We start from the raw sequence: 12,951 nt of genomic DNA on the forward strand, positions 1-12,951 counted from the left end.
GGCTTCACCCCTGTTTAGCCTCTGGAGCGATGTCCCTCAGCGGAACAAACTTTTAAAAGTCCTGATTTTGTGCGCGGTTGCTCCGCTGCTTGCCGGGAGCCGGCCCCTCCCCCCGGGGTCTATCTTCCCGTCGCTTTGGATTCACTTCTCCACTGGTCCTACCTTTCAGAAAGTGGTTGTTTTTCTGTTTCCAGAATTGCTGTTCTTCTTCTCTTCGATCTGCCGATGGATTTTCAGGTGTTTGCAATCTTTAGATAAGCTATCTAGCTGATCTCCGGCTTGCTGAAGCAGTCTCAGCTTGCTACTTCTCCGCCATCTTCTCCTTTCTACTACAATGGTCTTAAAGATGTTCTCCTCATATGCAATGTTGACTTCTTCCATTTATTCACCATCCAGCAACCAGAGTTTATCTCAAATGTAAATCTAACCATGTTACTTCTCTGCTTGAAATCATTTAATGGACATTCTTAGCCTTCAGGATAATGTGTAAATTATTGCTTTAGCTTAAAATTCACTCATATTTCTTTGGGGGCATCTGCTCTGTGCTGTGTACTATATTAGAGACATTGAGGAGGAATTCATGAACAAAACATACAATCTCTGCTTTCACAGGCTTGATTATTATGCTCATAACATGTATGGAGTTTACAGTATAGTGCCACTGAAGGCCCCATGTGATCTGGTTTCTGTTCCTTGCTCTAGCCTCTTGCCGTTCTCTCTTCTGTCCTGTCTTGCCATCTCCTCATTACTCCTTCAAAATCTGTATCCAGCCAAGCAGAGCTTCTTGCAGTTTGTACATGATTTTCATTTTTCATGCCTTCACTCATTTGGATAGGCTATTTTCTTCCTTTATGGAACACCTGCCACAACTTCTCCATCAGATAAAATCTTATTCATTCCTCAGATCTCATTTCAGATGTCATATCTTACAGGAAGCCCTCCTTGGTTACCCCATCCTCTATGTCCCTGTTATATGTCACCATAATCCTATGGACTCTTGTGTTTACCTGTGTTGTAGCATTTTCCATACTGCATTGTAATTGTTTACTTCTTTTTAATTCCCCTTTTTGTGAAAGTGTATTTCACACAGACTTTACCCAAGAGTATAAGTAGAGAGTTACTTAAAGTTTCTCATGTTTGGCATTTCTCACTTTCTTTGTTGGCAGCTAGTGCTTGGCCTTATCAAACTTGAGGTCTTTAACCCAGTTGCAACTTGTGGCCCTTTGTTCAGTGTGTTTTATTTTAAGTTACTTCCCCCGGCACTGCTTTTCAGAAGTGCAAGGAATAGACCAATAACAGGCTATGGAGAAGATTCATCTCCCTGCTTTCAACATTCCAGGCTGGGGACAATTTTCTCAACAACTAGCATTTGAACAATGGTGATGTAGGACTTAAAATGGTACTCCTTCATCTCTGACTATCTAAACAAGTTCTGGGAGACCCAGTTATTCTTCAGTTTGGGATCTGAGTAGACATAAAATGACTTCCTATACTCAAAAGACTAAAGATGAAAGCAGACTTTCCCATTCCAATTACAGTGTGATAAACCTTTGGTTTATGCAGGGTTCCAGTCACATTTTAGTATTTCTTGAATGATACTCTGTATGACCTCCTAGAATTGGGACAAAAGTTATGTTTGACTGACTGCCCATTCAAACTTCCATGTATAGCCTCACACCACCTTCTACTCTAGTTGGTTACATCTAGTTCACCATTGGAACAACTAAATTTATGTCTACCACCAGAAGTAAACCTTTCAGTGTCCCAATAGTTGAATTTCTGGGGTCTAGCTACTGCAGACTTTGCTTGCGGAAGAGCTCTTTATGTGATGGGATTGGAGAGGCTTCTTCCACTTGGTAACTTTTTCAGGTAGTTGTATGTGAGACGTGAGGGAAAATATGGATGTAACATATTAATATATGACATATAGGATGATATGAGGTTTATTTGTACGTACAGTATGGCAACCATAAAACACATGATTTAAGAAGCAATTTATGTGTGGTGTGGTTTTATTTGTCAGGAAAATGCAGTCTTATTTGAGGGACAGCCTCTGCCATTGGTGTAAGTCTAGTGCCAGTCAGCTCAGTGGTGGGACAAGAGGCAGGGAAGGTCCTCCACACAATGTGATCTAAACACACAGGGTACTTAAAGCACAGTGGTTTATTTAGTGATATTTGGGGAGTTACCTCTCTGCAATGTGGGTTGCTATGACTTTAGTGCAAAGGCAGAAGCAGGCTGTGACACTATAAAACTAGCCTTGGGGGATGCAGCCAAACCTGGGAAAAGCACTACATGAACACTGATATAATAGCAAAGATACTATTAGCAACAAAACAATGGAAACAGAACTAGCTACCACTTTTGAGTATTTACTATATACTAGGAGGTGTTCAAACCACCTACCACCTATACATGTTTTCAGTATTTCACTTAAACCTAACAATGCCTCTGGAAAATAGATATGATCCTCTTTTTATGCAGGAAAAATTAAAGCCCAGTGAAGTTATCTATGCCAAACCATGCAGATAGTAAGCAGTGGACATGGGTTTAGAACCCAGGACTCTCTTACTCCAAAGCCCATGCTCTTTCTGTTAGACTGTACAAGTTTCAAGAATACCGTATGAGTTTTACATGCATTTAGTTCTAATATTTTTCCTCTTGGCTTTTACCAGAGGAGGGATCATTATCAGCTGCAGAAGAGAGTAATAAGGATCTGTCGGAAGAAGTACAACAATTAAATGAACTAAAATCTCATTTAGTCACCAAAGTTTCTCAATTATCCTCAACCAAACATCTCTGTAGTTCTCTCCAATCCATTTCCTCTTCTCTGTGCCCACCTCTGTGTAGGTCCTCTTATCTGTACTATTTAAATAACTTTGTAAGTAGCCTCTACCTCCAATATCTCCCCCTATCTACTCTCCACAGATATCCTTTAGTGGTATTTTCAAATCAAGTCATTCTCATCCTCAAAACAATTCGTTGAATACCCATTGCCAAAGGAATTGAGGACATAAATAGTTAGGTTCCTCATAAACTTTTCGAGCTTCATTTATTATACTTTCAGTCTTAACAAACTCCTATAGTTTCTCAAGCACAATGTACTCTAGTGAGACATTGGAATCTATCTCTATCTTAATTTCCCCTGAATTAATGCATCTCTTTTTCTATACTTAGATTATATTCAGGCCATTGTTTTCTATATGAAGGCTTCTAAGTATTGCTAAGATGAGATATCACAACTATATGGATTTGTATTTCTAAATACTTATGGCTTTTAGGCTGCCTTTGACCCTCCATGCTCTGTGATAATTTGATGTTTTTCTAGAGCACTCTCTTCTCCATTACCCACAATAGCTTGTTGGAACCTCCATGAGCCTCCTTCCATCTTCTACTTCATCACTTCCACCTTTATTTTCAGTAATTGACCTTCCTACTATTCCAGATAATTGAAGTCTTTCCCTGCTTCCTACAAGCATGTACACATTTGACCCATCACTAACTACTTTCCCTCCTGCCTCAGTGGAAAAGTATCCTCATTACGCCTTAGAAAAATCCTTCTACCTGTGATCTGGGTTTCATTTCCTTCCATTTGCTCTAGATTCAAGCCATTTGCTCTGTCTTGTTTTGTTTTTAATTCCTCGACTTCCTTTTCTACTGACTTTTATCCTATAAATACATTCAAGTTTTTTTCCTGCTATGCTATCCCTTCTCTGGAATTCACTTTCTTTAACAGTTCAACCTTTTGAAAAATGTAGCAGTCACTAGCTATAATTTTCACTAATCAGGAAAGGTTTACAAAAAGAAGTTAGAGAAACAGGAACTAATTTGTGTGGATCATGTGTTTATTGAGAGAAAGAGGCAAGTTATGTAAGGAGAGAGAAAGAAGTAAAGGAAAATAATGAAAGTGAAAGGGCAGCAAAAAACAGCTGGAGTAAACTAGTAGTTACTGAAAGAAAGAGACAACATGGATTTGCTACATAAAACATCTTCAGAGCAGAAAATGAGAGACACAGGCTTAAGAAAATAAATACTACACATTCCTTGAAGATGGAGTCCTAGACACAGAAGTAGGAGGAGCAGAGATATGGGTAATAGAAATTCAGATTGACAAAACCACAATGAGATACTAATTCACGCTAGTCAGAATGGCTAAAATTTACAATTCAGGAAATGACAGATGCTGGCGAGGATGCGGAGAAAGGGGAACCCTCCTACACTGTTGGTGGGAATGCAAGCTGGTGCAGCCATTCTGGAAAACAGCATGGAGGTTTCTCAAAAAGTTTAAAATAGTGCTATCCTATGACCCAGAAATTGCACTACTGGGTATTTACCCTAAAGATACAAATGTAGTGATCCAAAGGGGCACGTGCACCTGAATGTTTATAGCAGCGATGTCCACAATAGTCAAACTATGGAAAGAACCTAGATGTCCATCAACAGATGAATGGATAAAGAAGATGTGGTATATATATACAATGGAACACTATGCAGCCATCAAAAGAAATGAAATCTTGCCATTTGCGACGACGTGGATGGAACTAGAAGGTATTATGCTTAGTGATGTAAGTCAATCAGAGAAAGACATTATCATATGATCTCCCTGATATGAGGAAGTGGAGAGGCAATATGGGGGGTTTGGGGGTAGGAGATGAATAAATGAAACAAGATGGGATCAGGAGGGAGACAAACCATAAGTGACTCTTAATCTCACAGAACGAACAGGGTTGCCAGGGGGAGGGGGGTAGGGAAAGGGTGGTGGGGTTATGGGCATTGGGGAAGGTATGTGCTGTGGTGAGTGCTATGAAGTATGTAAACCTGGTGATTCACAGACCTGTACCCCTGGGGTGAATAATAGATTATATGTTAATTAAAAAAAGAAATTCAGATTGATTAGAGAGGAATGTCTATTTGTTTATTTTTCTCCCTTAACTTTAACTTTTTCCTGTATCTGAACCTATCCTTTTTTTCTGCCTCTGAGAAAGAAGTTCCTACATGCCTTCCTGTCAGAGCTAATTACTGCATGTACATGGTTAACTGATTCCACATCTTGATTTTTCAGGATCTTGCTTCAGTAATTATCCTCACTTCACATGCTACAATTTTTACCCTATATTTTTATTCTCTCCCTCTTTCCCTTCCCTTCAATTTCCTTCCCTTCCCTCTTTGCCTCTCACTCTTCTTGCCTTTATTTCTCTCTAAATACACACATACACATGTATACACACATATGTGTATATATCTATATATGTACATGTGCGTGTGTGTGTGTGTGTGTATCCTACTTTGTACCAAATTCCTTTCCTTATGCCTACAATCACACAAAGGATTCTCCAGGTCTAAGAGCATTCATCCCTTAATCCTGATAAATTCGTGAGTTGTCTCATTTCTTACCTTCCTTTTATCACCAAACTTCAATGAAGAGTAGTCTACAATTGCTGCCTCTACTTTCTCACACCCGCTGTCTAGCTTCTGTACCTTCCAGTCTACTGAAACATCTTATTTGAAGATTACTGATGACTTCCGAATTGTTGAACTTAATGCTTCTTAGAACTCCTCCTCCTCTGTATCTTGGAAACATTCATTTGGAAACATTTATTTCTTTGGCTTCAATAATATTTCAGTCTCTGAATTCTTCTTCTAACTCAGGACAACTTTTCTCCTTAACTTGCTTCTTTCTCTCCCTACCCCATAAGAGTGGGTATTCCTCTTGGATACTCCTTCTCATTTTTTCTCTGACTTTGGGCTTGGTGATTTCACTCATCTCTACAATTTTAACTATCCTTTCTATGTAGTGGACTTCCAGTTTTTATCTGTATGTCCAACCTCTCAGCCCTGCATCTCTGTGTATTTGATGAACAGCTAGATTCAGATGACTTTCAAGTGCGTTACATTCAATTATACCCAAAGCTGAGCCCTTTGACCAAAGCCAGCATGTCCCCTTCTGTCATTCCTTTGTTAAGTTTTGCTCTCTTCCTAGTCACCCAAATAGAACATTTGGATATCTCTTTGATTCTTTCGTTTATTCTTTCAGTAAGGATTTGAGAATCAGTTATGTTACCACCACCAGTTAAAAAACTTCCAATGGTTTACTCTTTACTATACAATAGAACTGAAATTCTTAGGTTAACAATATGCTCTAAAACATGCCCCCACCTTATATTTCTTAATTTACAACACTTGCTTTCAGCCAATGGGAACTAGCCATTCTGAAAATGCATCCTATGATGAGCATTTACACTTTGGTGCATTTTTTTATTGCCATTTGGAATATGATCATTTCCCATACCACATTTTGCTTATTAAAATCTTATTTATGCTTTTGCATGCCCCTGTGTTAGCCTCTAAAATCTTACTAAAAATCTTATATCTATTTATAAAATCTTATTTATTTATTTCAAAACCACCTCAAATTCTTATATCATATAATTAATCCATGTTTTCCTTACCCACAAATAATTTAATTGATTTCTCTATTTCCAGAACATACTGTTGCTTGCTTATAGTACTTGTCCATTATTCATATGGTATGGCTTTGGGTTTTCCTGTTACTGAAAAGGAGAGACTACAACAGAGGATTTTTGGTAAAATATCATCATGTAAATGTTTGAAAGATAGGAGATCTGAATTGGAAGACATGACGGAGGATATCAATTAGGGAGAAGAACAGTTTGGATTTGTAAATTAAGGATGCAGTGTCCTTTCTTCATTCTTCATAAAGTAGAGTGGTTTTGGAGTAGAGGGACATTTCAGTTTCATCTCAGAAAAGGGAATAAGGCCAGAGATAATTGGAAATTAACCAATGAAGCCGAATACTTAGAAAATCGTGTGCAAAAGTGTAGACTTGAAAGATTATTTGGAAGTGTATGCTAGTCCTTGGCATTATGCTTACATAAAAGGGAAGTCATCCAGTAGGGTTGACAGGATTTATATGCAAGAGAGAGTAGAGGTCTGACGTATAAAATGAAAGATAGCACTTTTTCTGATCATGCAATGGTAATAGCTGAAATTAATTTCTTAAAAGCTTGGAAATTTGGCAGAGGTAAATGGGAGATGAGCAAATTCCTTTAAGTAAGAAAAAGCATTGAAAAAGATGAGGAATGGTCAAGGAGAGAGAAGCCCAGCTTTCATTTCAAGCTGTCAGAGAAGATTGGTACAGATGAAAAAATAATTTGTAGAAAGCTCTCAAGGAAAGAAAGGAAGCCAAATGCTTTGAAGAGAAAAATAGATATTTTCAATTTTAGAACAAACTAATGGAGAGCAGAGAAAAGAAATAAAGAAATTAGAACAGAAATAAGGAAATCAAAGAGAAGATGACAAATGCAGCAATAGATGAAGAGTCTGGATGATATCGGGAAGAAGCGAAAGCAAGCAAGTCTACTTACATATTCTCATGCGCAAGAAGGGAAGACGGTTGTCATGTGTTTGAGAAATTATAGACAGATAAGTTACGGTGACTTGAGGTCAATTATGAGAGTCCTTTATGGAGCTGTAATGCAGGAATGGATATAGGCTAACATAGTGGCACATAAAAGCAAGCAGAGTGACTCAGCAACAGACTTCACAGCCCAAAAGTGAGTGAATGTCATGAACAAGATGTTGAGAAAATCTGAATCTGCTTCTGGTATGGATGTGGCGCAGCGGGAAATTTATATGCTCTTGGGTCAAAGGTGGTTTTAGTCCCACTTCTACCACTTACCAGCTTTGCGAACTTGGAAAAATCTCTCAGCTTCCAGCTCTTTGAATTTCTCATCTGTAAAGTGATTTCACATTGTTGTGAAGCTCAAATGAGACAATATTTGTGAAAATATATTGAGCAAAATTTAGATATTATTATTCTAGGACTTTTTTTTTGCATGCGGCAAGCAAACATTTATTTGTGGGTTTCCTTTCTGCTCCAGCTTTATTGAGATATAATGGACATGTAACCTTGTGTTCATTTAAGGTTTATGACATACTGGTTTTTTTTATATCAATATATTACAGAATGATTATATCTGTGGGTTTCTATCTATAGTAGATAGAATAAGAAGGAAATCACCAATATGATTTAAAAAAAGGAAAGCGAATGATATATGAGCAAAGAAAAACTTAGAAACTGGAAGTCTCGGGGCACCTGGGTGACTCAGTGGGTTAAGCCTCTGCCTTTGGCTCGGGTCATGATCCCAGGGTTCTGGGATCGAGCCCCGCGTGGGACTCTCTGCTCAGCGGGGAGCCTGCTTCCCCTCTCTCTCTCTGCCTGCCTCTCTGCCTGCTTGTGATCTCTCTCTCTGTCAAATAAATTAATAAAATCTTTAAAAAAAAGAAACTGGAAGTCTCTGACATTATGCATATATGTATTATATATAAGCAGTTTTACATGTTATTTATATATAAGCAGTTTTATATATTTATTATATATATATAGTTGCAAGTTGCCAATGGCACTTTATTTTTCTTTTCAACACCCTGTTCTACAGCTTCCTTGGCCCTTTTTGCCCAGGTGCCAAAGAGCCGGGCATTGGCACATGCCATTCAAAGACTGGCAAATGCCTTGAAGTTCCTCTTCTCCTCTGTAATGACTCTGGCTTTCTCCTTACAGACATTCCATATGTGCATTACTGGTCCTGTCAGCTGGGTAGTCAGTTTGAATTCTTCAGCAGAGCTGTCTCCCTTCTTCGGGTCTAGGGCTTCCTGGGGAAGAGAATGAGCTTGGAGCCTTTCTCCTTCAGCCACTTCACATTGGTCTGTGGCCATTCTGTGGGGTTTTTCTGCCTTCTTGGATTCACTGAGATTCCAGTAATCCATGCCACCTTCTTGTGGAGACCAGCCACCCATAAATCCCATGCTGAAGGCCCTGCCAGCTTGCAGTTTGGTGTGATACCTCACCATCGGGCCCTTCGGGATGGGCTGGCTGGGACTGGATGCGAGTGCTCCAGCCCATGTGGTGTGCCTTGGCTTGCAGGCCTTGAGCCTGTGGATCTTCTCTGCTGGCTGGTTGAACCATGTGGCCATGACACTGCCAGGCCTTGTGGAAGTGGGGCTTCAACATCATGGCATTTGGGCTGGGTGTCATGGCTATTGCCTACAGACCTCCCCCAAGCGAGAAAGGCCAGCAGGAAAACAACAGTATATGTATTTTTAAAGTTTTTATTTTAATCACCTGGTGCTCATTAGGACCAGTGCACTCGTTAATTCCCATTACCTATTTCACCCATCCCCTCTCACCTCCCCTCTGGCAACCATCAGTTTGTTCTCTATAGCTAAGTCTGTGTCTTGGTTTCTCTCTTTCTCATTTCCCCTTTGCTTGTTTGTTTGGTTTCTTAAATTCCACATATGAGTGAAATCCTATGATATTTGTCTTTCTCTGACTGACTTATTTCACTTAGCATAATACACACTCTTGCTCCATCCACATTGTTGCACAGAGCAAGATTTCATTCTTTTTTATGGCTGAATACACACACACACACACACACACACACATATGCATATATATGTGTATATATATACATATACGTCTTTGTCTATTCATCTATGGACACTTGGGCTGCTTCCGTATTTTGGCTATTGCAAATAATGCTACTATAAAGAAATAGTATTGAATTAATATTTTTGTATTCCTTGGGTAAATACCAAGTAGTGCAGTTCAGCAGATTGTCTGCTATAGCTCTGTGAAAAATGCTGTTACTATTTTGATAGAATTGCATTAAATGTGTAGATTGCTTTGGGTAGACATTTTAATACTATTTGTTCTTCCAGTCCACCACATGGAATGTCTTGCCATTTATTTGTGTCATCTTCAATTTCTTTCATCTGTGTTTTAACAGTTTTTATAGTATAAGTCTTTCACCTCTTTGGTTAGGTTTATTCCCAGGTATCTTATTATTTTTGGTGCCATTGTAAATGGGGCTGTTGTCTTAATTTCTCTTTCTGCTGCTTCATTATTGGTATATAGAAATGCAACAGATTTCTGTAGAATGATTTTGTATCCTGTGACTTTGCTGAATTTATCAGTTCTAGCAGTTTTTTTGGAGTCTTTCAGGTTTTCTTACTGACTTTTGTGTGTGTGTGTGTGTGTGTGTGTGTGTTACGTTAGTCACCACACAGTACATCCAGGTTTTCTATATGTAGTATTATGTCATCTGCAAATAGTGAAAGCTTTACTTCTTCCTTACTGATTTGGATGCCTTTTATTTCTTTTCTTTTCTATCTTTTCTTTTTGAGAGAGCATGTGTGATGGGGTGGAGGAGGGACAGAAGGAGAGAGAGAGAAAATCTCAAGCAGGCTCCACTCCCAGCACAGAACCCAACATGGGGCTTGATCCTACAATCCTGAGACCATGACCAGAGCCAAAATCAAGAGTTGGTGCTCAAACAACTGAGCCATGCAACAGCCCCTACTTTTTATTTCTTTCTGTTGTCTGCTGTGGCTAGGACTTCCAATATTGAATAACTATAACTATAACTAAACTATATACATAAATATATATAAATATGTAAAAATATATAAATATATATATTTATATATAATGTATTATTTGTTTCAGGGATACAGGTCTGTGAATCATCAGTTTTATACAATTCACAGCACTCACCATAGCACATACCCACCCCAAAGTCCATCACCCCGCCACCCCATTCCTCCCATCCCACCCCAACAACCCTCAGTTTGTTTCCTGAGATTAAGAGTCTCTTAAGGTTTGTCTTCCTCCCTGGTCTCATTTTGTTTCATTTTTCCCTCCCTTCCCACCACGAACTCCCTCCTTACCTCAAATTCCTCATATCAGAGAGATCATATGACAATTGTTTTTCTCTGATTGGCTTATTTCGCTTAGTATAATACCCTCTAGTTCCATCTACGTCTTTGCAAATGGAAAGAATTTATTTTTTTGATGGCTGCATAGTATTCTATTGCCTATATACACCATCTTTCTTTAATAATATTTTTTTATTTTTTAAAAAATATTTTATTTATTTATTTGACACAGAGAGAGAGAGAGAGATCACAAGTAGGCACAGAGGCAGGAGGCAGGGGGGGGGAGGGAGGCTCCCTGCTGAGCAGAGAGCCCGATGTGGGGCTCGATCTCAGGACCCTGAGATCATGACCTGAGCCGAAGGCAGAGGCTTTAACCCACTGAGCCACCCAGGTGCCCCAATAATATTTTTTAGCATAAAATTTTTAAGGTTCATAGTGGTACTATTCATGATGCATGAAATGTAACAGTATGTCTAAAAGAGTAAAATGTGATGAGTGAACTTCAGAAATTATGAAAGCAGCCAGAGGACATTCATTATATTTAAATAAACATTAAAATAAACATTAAATAAACATTATATCTAAATAAACAAAGTGCAATTTTATATGCCACACAAAGTTATACTGGGTCAGAGAAGGGGGCTGTCATATACAAATAAAACATAACTATGTGACTCTAGACCCTACTCTCTATATATCTCTATGTGCTCATTGAGCGTTGAAAAGAAGTGAATAATGTTCAGGATGAGATCACCCAACCCTTGAGGCCCTTTATTATATCTGTGTTAAAGAAGCTGCTTCTGAGAAAATGCACATTGAAAGTAAATGAAATTGCAAGTAAAAGTGGAAATGGAAGGGGTACTCTAATGACCCAAGTTTTTTCCAAATCCTTATTGCTAAATCCTTAGGTTAGTTCTGCATTAGATCTCAGATTATTAATAGCCTCCCAGCTGACTCTATGTCCAGTCTTATAACTCTTCGATCAATAGTATACTTTTGGTGTAAAAGTGAGCTTTTAAAAACACAATTCTGAACATGTTACTTACTGATCTGCTCAAAAAATCTTTAATGGTTGCCCACAATCTATAGCAAGGCTCGGCAAACTTGTTCTGTGAAGGGCCAGATAGTAAATATTTTAGGCTTTGTTGTCTAGACACAGTCTTTGTAGAATAGGCTTCTTAGTTGTTGTTTCTCTTACATTACTTAACAATTTAAAAACTAATCTTAGCTCATGGGCTTTTTAAGCCAAGAGCTGGATTTGGCTATATTGACTTGTAAATAAAGTGCTAGCTCCTTAATATAGCATAACAGTCTCCCTATAATCTGGCCTACTGCTTTCTTCTCAAGTCTTATGTATTGCCAAAACACTTCCGACACCTTCTGCTGTGGGAATTAAATTGTTGGCACTATCTGGAGGTACACCAAGCTGGGTTTTGTACTGCTGTACTTGTTGGTGTTGCATCCGCTAATATTGTCCTCCTTGATCCTACTGGCAAGCTACTTCTCTCTCAAGACTACAAAAGGTGTCATCTCTTCTATTAAATATTTCCTGACTGCCCATTTAGAATTGGTCTCCGTAACCTGTACAAATATGGGTCACATATTTGTATCTACAGCACTTCACTGTGCTTATTTACTCCCCAACTCGAATGTGAGTCTCTCCAAGGCAGAGAATGACATACTTGGATTCGTATCTCTGACATACAATAGCCTTTTGATAAATGTTTGTTAAATAAATGGCCCCAGGCATTGTGTTAGGAAGTCATCCAACACAAGAAACAACATAAAGAGAAATGAAGAGAGATTGGCAGCCCTCTGAATTGTGCATGACCCCCACACAGAAGCAAGTTATTATATTTGTTGTCTGTAGAGAAGTTCCCTGATTTCCACTTTTATATCTTGTCACGATTTCCCCATACACTCATCAGGGCATGAGGGTGGTTACACAGATCTTCATGGCAGACTTTTTCTTGAAGCAGTAATGCCATCTAACAGTGCCTGTGTTTTTAGAATCCTAATGTGGACTCAAAACCTATCTTCCAATAAACATACTTTAAAAAAGTATTCCTAAGGGTTTTAGTATTATTAGTGATAGAATGGTGACCTAAATAGGTGTTGGTGAGCTGCCTTTGGAATGTAGCTACTCTGTGTCAGTGGAGAAAACGTGCTCTGAGTTCCTTGCTGATGACTTATGAGTTAACTTTTGGACATAAC

The 12,951-nt window shown here is 38.7% G+C and overlaps 1 protein-coding gene and 1 pseudogene across 2 annotated transcripts in view; one reads left to right on the forward strand and one right to left on the reverse strand.

Moving 5' to 3' along the window:
- The window catches only part of IGSF1 (immunoglobulin superfamily member 1), a 432,586-nt gene that overhangs the window by 110,928 nt on the left and 308,707 nt on the right, over positions 1-12,951 (forward strand). The gene's annotated exons all lie outside the window — the stretch shown is intronic.
- Positions 8,383-9,055, reverse strand: LOC309856645 (large ribosomal subunit protein eL13 pseudogene; annotated as a pseudogene). The gene has a single exon. The product of its transcript is annotated as a large ribosomal subunit protein eL13 pseudogene (transcript).

This window comes from Mustela nivalis (genome assembly GCF_964662115.1).
Source record: "Mustela nivalis genome assembly, chromosome: X".
Lineage (NCBI taxonomy): Eukaryota > Metazoa > Chordata > Mammalia > Carnivora > Mustelidae > Mustela > Mustela nivalis.